Consider the following 9,486-nt stretch of genomic DNA (forward strand, 5'->3'; position numbering starts at 1 on the left):
TTTTCACCTATTACTAAATTAAACTTGCTTCATTGGAAAGGCAGCAAGATGCATCCTCATTTCAATATCTACTGAAATAATACAGGTTGACACCAGGAAACATTAACGCCACTGCATCCTTGCTGCTTTCTCATGTGGAAGTCTGTTTAATGTGAAAACAAGGTGATATCTAATTAGCACACAGGTAAGGAATAAAGAAAATCTTTATTTAAGGGTGAAGATGTTTCTCACAAAATCGTTGCCCCAATGCATCATTGAAATTCAAGCTGGAAAGATGATTTTAATATATCACTTGTACATTTTGTATTGCTCTTCTGGTGACAATGTAGTTTGTTTTTGTCAATTACCATTTTAATAATCGGGTAAAGAAAATTAATTGGATTTTTGAAAGAAAACAACACTGTCAATATACTATTAAAACAAATTAAAATGGTAAAAGTAATTGTACTTTAAGTAAAAATAAAAGCTAAAATATCAATCCCAGTTTTGGATTACTTTAATGAACAAAAAAAAATGCATATAGCAAAGGATAGTTTCAATCTGCCTACCTCTGGGTTATGGGCCCAGCATGCTTCCATTGCAGTACTCTGCTGCACATGTAAGTGCAAGAGATCCTGAAGCACTCACTCATCATGGGAAAGTACCAATGTGTTTCTTCATTGGTTGCTGGAAGAAACATCTTACAAAAACTCTCCAGATTATTGACTTTTTAAAGTTTTTCTAGGAAACGTTCTAGATGAATGCTTATTAGTCTGTCAGTATGTACTTTTTGCAAAGTGTCTCTGTGGCGCAATCGGTTAGTGTGTTCAGCTATTAATCAAAAGGTTGGTGGTTCAATCCCATCCAGGGACGTAATTGACCTTGTCATCAAATTTTGGTAATATTTAAGTAGACAAGTCATATAGCAGAGGATAGTTTCAATCTGCCTACCTCTGGGTTATGGACCCAGCATGCTTCCATTACAGTACTCTGCTGCACATGTAAGTGCAAGAGATCCTGAAGCACTCACTCATCATGCGAAAGTACCAATGTGTTTCTTCATTGGTTGCTGGAAGAAACATCTTACAAAAACTCTCCAGATTATTGACTTTTTAAAGTTTTTCTAGGAATCGTTCTAGATGAATGCTTATTAGCCTTTGTCAGTATGTACTTTTGCAAAGTTTCGCTGTGGCGCAATCAGTTAGTGTGTACGGCTATTAACCAAAAGGTTGGTGGTTCAATCCCACCCAGGGACGTAATTGAACTTGTAATCAGATTTTGTTGATCTTTAAGTAGACAAGTCAAAATTTCGAAAACCCCTGTTATGGTGTAGGGTACCTGGCCTTCTCTGATGTAATCAGAGTTAGATTTGATTCATACTGTTAACTGGGTAGTATATCACAAGTTATACGGTGTGATTGGTGTGGCTGGTATGAATCTTGACCTTGGATTAACAAAAATCCTTTCCTCGAACTGTCTGTCTCCTCTGGGCACAGTTTCTCTAACTGAGGTATGAAGGAGGGGCATAGAGGGAGGAGCCAGTGCACACCCAGATCTAAAGTCTTTCTTAAAGTGCCCATGTCTGCTGCGGAGCCCGTCTATCCCCCATGGTCCTTACGGAGTCCCCATCATCCTCTACGGACTACGAGAAAAAAAAATTACCGGTAGGTTTAAAATGTTATTTTTTTCTCTGCAACCCACTGCTAAATTGTGCTTCCTAGCTGTTTTTTATAAAATCACTTAATTAAATCTAACTCTGATTACGTCAGAGAAGGCCAGGTACCCTACACCATAAGAGGGGGTTTGAAATTTTGACTTGTCTACTTAAAGATCACCAAAATCTGATGACAAGGTCAATTACATCCCTGGGTGGGATTGAACCACCAACCTTTTGGTTAATAGCCCATGTAAGTGCAAGAAATCCTGAAGCACTCACTCATCATGGGAAAGTACCAATGTGTTTCTTACAAAAATTCTCCAGATTATTGACTTTTTAAAGTTTTTCTAGGAAACGTTCTAGATGAATGATTATTAGCCTTTGTCAGTATTGACTTTTGCAAGGTGTCTCTGTGGCGCAATCGGTTAGCATGTTTGGCTATTAACCAAAAGGTTGGTGGTTCAATCCCACCCAGTGATGTAATTGACCTTGTAATCAGATTTTGGTGATCTTTAAGTAGACAAGTCAAAATTTCAAAAACCCCCCTTATGGTGTAGGGTACCTGGCCTTCTCTGATGTAATCAGAGTTAGATTTGATTAAGTGATTTTATAAAAAAACAGCTAGGAAGCACAATTTAGCAGTGGGTTGCAGAGAAAAAAAATATGCTGGCAGAAAAGTCCAATTGAGTGATTAAACAGCTCTTCATTTTCTGATTTTATGTTTATGCTAACAAATTTGCTCTCTGAAAAGTGTCCACAAAGCCAAGTCTCTGATTAACACCTTTGTAGGAATGGTTTTTCACCTATTACTGAAATAAACTTGCTTCATTGGAAAGGCATCAAAGATGCATCCTCATTTCAATGTCTACTGAAATAATACAGGTTGACACCAGGAAACGTCACTGCATCCTTGCTGCTTCCTCACGGGGAAGTCTGTTTAATGTGAAAACAAGGTGATATCTAATCAGCACACAGGTAAGGAATTAAGAAAATCTTTCTTTGTGGGTGAAGATGTTTCTCACAAATTGTTGTCCCAATGCATCATTGAAATTCAAGATGGAAGATGATTTTCATATATCACTTGTACATTTTGCATTGCTCTTCTGGTGACAATGTAGTTTGTTTTTGTCAATTACCATTTCAGTAATAGGGTAAAGAAAATTAAGTGGATTTTTTAAAGAAAACAATGCTGTCAATATACTATTAAAACAAATTAAAATGATAAAAGTTATTGTACTTTAAGTAAAAATAAAAGAGCCAAAATATCAATCCCAGTTTTTGATTACTTTAATTATAAAAAAAAAAATGCACATAGCAGAGGATAGTTTCGATCAATCGACCTCTGGGTTATGGGCCCAGCATGCTTCCATTGCACTACTCTGCTGCTCATGGAAGTGTAAGAGATCCTGAAGACTAAATTGATTAAAGGCCTAAAAGTACTGGACTATAAGGAAAGACTTACTAGGCTGAATATTTATACACTAGAAAAGAGGTGCCTAAGAGGAGATATTATTAATATCTTCAAATATGTAAAGATACATAACAAAGAGTTATCAGAGGAATTATTTATTAAAAGAACACGTGGTCACTCGCTGCGACTGGAGGAAAGTTCAGAACGCAATGGAGGAAAGGTTTCTTCACTGTTAGGGCAATCAGGATGTGGAATTCCCTGCCAGGGAAGGTGGTAATGGCGGACTCTGTAATTGGATTTAAAAAAGGAATGGATACATTTCTGAATGAAAAAGCTATCCAAGGTTATAATACTTAAAATATCAACATGGTTAATCCGGGGGTAACATGAGTTATAGTAGCTAACTAGTCATAAAACATTATTCAGCAAGTATGTAGAATCATCACAACTTAAAACAGGTTGAACACGATGGGCAATTTGCCTCTATTCAACCTCAAAAACTATGTTACTATATTACTATGTTATTGTAGTATACAGAACACCACAATGCAATGAGCAGTGATAGTGAGCACTGATGAGGATACTAGAACTGACACTGAGCAGCAAGATGCAGCACTGGACTATTAGTAATGTACTGTAGTATGCTGAGCACCACAATGCAGCACAAGACAATGAGCAGTGATACTGAGCACTGATGAGGATACTACTGAGAACTGACACTGAGCAGGAGAGACACACTACTAGTATTACTGAGCAGCAATAAGTAACCACTGATACTGAGCACTGATATTGAGATTTCCACTGAGAGAACATAGCCACGTCCTCTCCGCTCTCTCTTCAATGCACGAGTAAAAATGGCAGCAACGCGCAGCTCTTTATATGGAATCCGAATCTCGCGAGAATCCGACAGCGGGATGATGACATTTTCCCTTGTTCAGGTTTTCCGAGTCAGGCGGGAACAACCGAGCCTGCCTCGGACCAGTGTAAACCACGTGGAGTTCGTGGGGAATTCGGTTCTCGGAGAACCGAACCCGCTCCTCTCTACCTTATACCCATCAATTTTTTTATTTTCAATCTAAGCCCCTGCAGTTTTCTGTAAGCATCTGCTTCGCTATGATGATCAACAAGTCACAAGGGCAAACACTCAGGGTTTGAGGCGTAGATCTTAGGACCAGCTGCTACAAGCATGGCAGAGGTGTCACTATCACTGGTGACACACAGAGAGGTGGCGAGGGAGATTGTAATGCAGTGCGCGCAGATAAGCAGCGCAATGGTAAAAAGGAGGCATGGTTTCATAGGTAGGGGCGTGGCCTGGTGGCCTGAATCTACATTTTGTTGCTCCGGGTGTCCCGGGGGTTGGGGGCTGCACCCGGGGACTAGTGTGTGAGCGGTGCTGGCTCCTGCACAGTGACAGGGCATGGCCACCCAGCATGACGCCTCCCTTCTTGACCATGCTGTAATTGCAGTCGCACTGCAGTTCAGCGTGATCATAAAAAATGGTGTAGGCTCCTGCTGGTGCAGACTGTATGTGCGCGCAGGAAGCCGCCACCATTTTTGTGATCACAGCGGCTGAATGTGATGTCATACAGCCGCTGTGACCACGCCCCCTGTGTCTCCTCCATTGCAGACCCCATTTTGAAGCCTTGCCCCCGCACCGCTCCATCCCTGACTTGGAAATGGAGTGTTGCTGACCCACCTCTCCCCCCCTTCCCCACCCCGATTGACAGGCAGAGGCGATCACATTCTCTGCGGGGTGCCGCAGAAAATGCAGGCACATGCGTATGCTCTTAGCAATTTTTGCAGTTGGATCGCTTATTGTGATTGCAATCCAACCTGAATCAGGCCCTATTACCTATCACAATGCGCTGCGGGCAGTACAAAATTGGGTTAATATAGGAGAAAAACCCCCAGACCTGTGCTCCTTAACTGTACCTGGTGGCTAGTGGAGCGGCTGCCCAGTAATCAGTGTCCACCGCAGTGCGCACACGGCCCACCCCCTACGGCCTCGCTCCCCTTCATCAGCGGCCTCGTGATCCGGAAGGGTGGTGTGTGTGTGACTGACCTTAGGATGAAACCGGAGCCTCCGCTGCAGTGACCCAGCAACCAGGGCACGGGAGTATATAGCGCCGCTGGGAGTGATGAAGCTGCAGTAAAGATGTCTATTAGACCTAGCCTGCTGCAGCCCTTGTAGATTCTCATAAAACAAGTTCTTCTTTTCTTGTCAAAATTAATAGCTAAGAATAGGCTGCCTGAGGCAGGCCCCTGTTAATTGGCCTGCTACTGAAGGCACCAACTACAAACTGAGCTCCCTGTTCATGGAAGCGGGGTTATAGAGGAGAATGCACTGAGCTTCTTGGGAACAGTCAAAAGCTTTGAGCCGGTTGGTGCCTCAGATCAAGATCCTACTCTACACCCCAATGTGAATCCTTGTGGAGTCCAGTGTACCCCACAGAAGAAATTAATGTGTCACACCCATTGGCAGCAACCTTAGAATAGCTGCTGACGGGCACAATTGAGAAAGGAAGGGGGGGGGACATTTGAATCCAGCACATAGATGCAATTCAAATATGTAATTTGTACCTTCCTATTTTAAAATATAATGGATGAACCTCACCCTGTGAGAACAATCTTCATGATCAAGAGATCTAATATGTAAAATAAGTATGAGTTGGGATAGGGCTGGGAAGGGTGGCAGCTCGGGCAGCCCCTCCCCCGTCAAGTTAAGGAGATTCAACTGAGGAAGCACAAGGGAACTCTCGTCTGGGGACAACAACTGCAGGGAGACCACATCTTTTCAGATGAACATGGGATGGCGGAAGGCTGCCTAATACTGAAGCACCATCAAATATCAAACCATATCCAACAACTAGTAACAGCATTCCTGGGGGAAGGTCTGCAGCAGACGGATTTGCATACGGTGATGTCATCCAAGCAGTGGGCCAAAGTTGGCTGGAACCCTCATCTGCATATAAAAAGAGAAAAGGGGCATGCAGGGCATGGCGGCCTTTTGCAGTGCTTGGATGACCCCTAGTTCGCATTAAACACCCCCACCCTCCTTTGGTGTGGGGCTCATGTTGGCCATGCCCCATCCCCTGAAGCATTCATGCTGATTTCTTGCAGCAGCTGGGCACTGTAACAGCTCCAGAGCTGCTCTGTAAGGCAAGTAAAAGGGTGTGGGCCCTGCAGCACCACCTGTAGTTCGCATTGTGCGTTGGAAGGCACAAAGTAAGCAGACGGGAGGAGAAGTCAGGATAGTACACAAGGGCATCCTTTTCTCTTAGTCCGTAGAGGATGCTGGGGTCACATTAAGAACCATGGGGTATAGACGGGATCCGCAAGAGACATGGGCACTTTAAGACTTTCAAAGGGTGTGAACTGGCTCCTCCCTCTATGCCCCTCCTCCAGACTCCAGTTATAGGAACTGTGCCCAGGGAGACGGACATTTCGAGGAAAGGATTTATTGTTAAACTAAGGTGAGCATCTTACCAGCTCACACCTTAAGCATGCCGCAGAACGTGGCATTCAACAGAACACAAGCCAACGGCATGAACAATTGCAGCAAAAAGCTGACCAGAACCGTAACACAACATGTGTATAACCACAAGTAATAACTGCAGACACAGTATGGACTGGGACGGGTGCCCAGCATCCTCTACGTACTAAGAGAAAAGGATTTACCGGTAGGTATTAAAATCCTATTTTCTCATACGACCTAGAGGATGCTGGGGTCACATTAAGAACCATGGGGTTATACCAAAGCTCTTGAACGGGTGGGAGAGTGCGTACGACTCTGCAGCACCGAATGACCCAACTTGAGGTTATCATCAGCCAAGGTATCAAACTTGTAAAACTTAGCAAAAGTGTTTACTAAATAGCTGCTCGGCAAAGTTGCAATGCCGAGACTCCCCGACCAGCTGCCCAGGATGAACCCACCTTTCTAGTAGAATGGGTCTTCACCTAATTCAGTAACGGCAATCCTGCCGTGGAATGAGCATGCTGAATTTTACCACAGATCCAGCGCATAATGGTCTGCATGGAAGCAGGACACCCAATCATGTTGGGAGCATACAGGACAAACAGAGCCTCTGTTTTCCTAATCTGAACCGTTCTGGTGACATAAATTTTCAAAGTTCTGACCACAGCCAGAGACTTTGACTCAACGAAGGTGTCAGTGGCCAAAGGCACCATGTGGAAAGATGAACCACCTTCGGCAGAAATTGTTGACGTGTCCTCAATTCTGCTCTATCTTCATGAAAGATCAAATAAAGGCTCTTGTGATACTGCATGGTTTGTACTGTTTTCCATGTGCTCCCAGATCTTTCAAGCAAGTAGCATGGTCAAGAAAGTTCTGTTTGAAAAGAAACAAACATTTACTGTCATTGTTATGCAAATAAACTTACATTAAAGCTAACAAGAAAGCACACTCGTTCTGTCTTTAAACTGATAAAAGAAACCCCAATAATATGGGGCATGCAAAAATTGAGATAAAACTCAGTTTTGCTCCTCTCCACGGAAATCTTTAATAAAAGGCGAAATATTTGTTAGTTCTGAAGAGAAACCAGAGCATGACCAAGATTCCACCTGTCGCCTGAGTGCCATGCCAGCAGTTCTCATTCAGCTCAAAGTGAGCACCCAATTTGAATGAAAGAAAGCAGATTTCTCACCAGGCTTCCCCTTGCTATAAACATGGTTTGTACTCTTTTCCATGTGCTCCCAGATCTTTCAAACAATTAGTGTGGTCAAGAAAGTTCTGTTTGAAAAGAAACAAACATTTACTGTCATTTCTATGCAAATGAGCTTACATTAAAGCACACTCGTTCTATCTTTAAACCAATAAAATAAAACCCCAATAAGATGGGGCATGCAAAAATTGAGATAAAACTCAGTTTTGCTCCTCTCCACGGAAATCTTTAGTAAAAGGCGAAAGATTTGTTCGTTCTGAAGAGAAACCACAGCATGACCAAGATTCTACCTGTCGCCTGAGTGCCATGCCAGCAGTCCTCATTCAGCTCAAAGTGAGCACCCAATTTGAAAGAAAGAAAGCAGATTTCTCACCAGGCTTCCCCTTGCTATAAACATGGTTTGTACTCTTTTCCATGTGCTCCCAGATCTTTCAAGCAATTAGTATAGTCAAGAAAGTTCTGTTTGAAAAGAAACAAACATTTACTGTCATTTCTACGCAAATGAGCTTACATTAAAGCACACTCGTTCTATCTTTAAACTGATAAAAGAAACCCCAATAAGACGGGGCATGCAAAAATTGAGATAAAACTCAGTTTTGCTCCTCTCCACGGAAATCTTTAGTAAAAGGCAAAAGATTTGTTCGTTCTGAAGAACTAGCACAAGGGAACTCTCAAAAGAAGAACAAGGCTCTGAAACAAAGAAATCTGACTTTTACCAGAGCTGACCAGAGGAAAACACAAACACAGTCCCCCACTACCACAAATAAAGCAGTCGAGTTTCCCACATTTGGGGAAATCACAGGGGTCAGCATACCCAGAATGCAATGAATGAACCTCACCCTGGGAGAATAATCTTCATGACCATGGTATCTCCTATGCAAAATAAGTATGATTTGGGATAGAGCAGGGGAGGGCCGCTGCTCAGGCACATCTCTGTCAAGTTAAGGAGATTCAACTGAGGCAGCACAAGGGAACTCTCATCTGGGGACAACAACTGCAGGGAGAACACATATTTTCAGATGAACATGGGAGGGCAGAAGGCTGCCTAATACTGAAGCACCCCCAAACAACAAACCAAATGCAACAACTAGTGCAAGCATTCCTGGGGGAAGGCCTGCCGCAGATGGATTTGCATATGGTGATGTCATCCAAGCAGTGGGTCAAAGTTGGCTTCAACCCTCGTCTGCATATGAAAACAGAAAAGGGGCGTGCAGGGCATGGTGGCCTTTTGCGGCGCTTGTCTGACCCCTAGTTTGCATTAAACACCTCCACCCTCCTTCGGTGTGGGGCTCATGTTGGCTATGCCCCAGCCCCTGAAGCATTCAAGCTGATTTTTCTCCCAAACGAAAGACACTAGAATGAAAATTTTAAAGCCTCCTGTTAGTGCTTCATCTACACGTTATAGCCCTGAATTTTCCAATGCCTATCTCTTTGCAAAAGAGAGATATCGGCAAGGAAAAGCTGTATTGTACCTTTGCATTTTTCTCCCAAACGAAAGACACTAGAATGAAAATTTTAAAGCCTCCTGTTAGTGCTTCATCTACACGTTATAGCCCTGAATTTTCCAATGCCTAGCTCTTTGCAAAAGAGAGATATTGGCAAGGAAAAGCTGTATTGTACCTTTGCATTTTTCTCCCAAACGAAAGACACTAGAATGAAAATTTTAAAGTCTACTGTTAGAGCTTCATCTACACGTTATAGCCCTGAATTTTCCAATGCCTAGCTCTTTGCAAAAGAGAGATATCGGCAAGGAAAAG

General features: G+C 42.9%; 4 non-coding genes across 4 annotated transcripts; all 4 read right to left on the minus strand.

The window, feature by feature from the left end:
• Nucleotides 1-7,498: 7,498 nt before the first annotated feature.
• Nucleotides 7,499-7,614, minus strand: LOC135014698 (U5 spliceosomal RNA). Its single transcript, XR_010213112.1, has one exon. It is a non-coding gene; the product is annotated as a U5 spliceosomal RNA (small nuclear RNA).
• Nucleotides 7,615-7,889: 275 nt separating this feature from the next.
• On the minus strand, nt 7,890-8,005 carry LOC135014697 (U5 spliceosomal RNA). The gene has a single exon (XR_010213111.1). It is a non-coding gene; the product is annotated as a U5 spliceosomal RNA (small nuclear RNA).
• A 274-nt stretch (nt 8,006-8,279) lies between these two features.
• LOC135014699 (U5 spliceosomal RNA) lies at nt 8,280-8,396 on the minus strand. The gene has a single exon (XR_010213113.1). It is a non-coding gene; the product is annotated as a U5 spliceosomal RNA (small nuclear RNA).
• Nucleotides 8,397-8,455: 59 nt separating this feature from the next.
• LOC135014702 (U1 spliceosomal RNA) lies at nt 8,456-8,619 on the minus strand. Its single transcript, XR_010213116.1, has one exon. It is a non-coding gene; the product is annotated as a U1 spliceosomal RNA (small nuclear RNA).
• Between the last annotated feature and the right edge of the window lie 867 nt (nt 8,620-9,486).

Source organism: Pseudophryne corroboree, unplaced genomic scaffold (genome assembly GCF_028390025.1).
Source record: "Pseudophryne corroboree isolate aPseCor3 unplaced genomic scaffold, aPseCor3.hap2 scaffold_2871, whole genome shotgun sequence".
Taxonomy (NCBI): Eukaryota; Metazoa; Chordata; class Amphibia; order Anura; family Myobatrachidae; genus Pseudophryne; species Pseudophryne corroboree.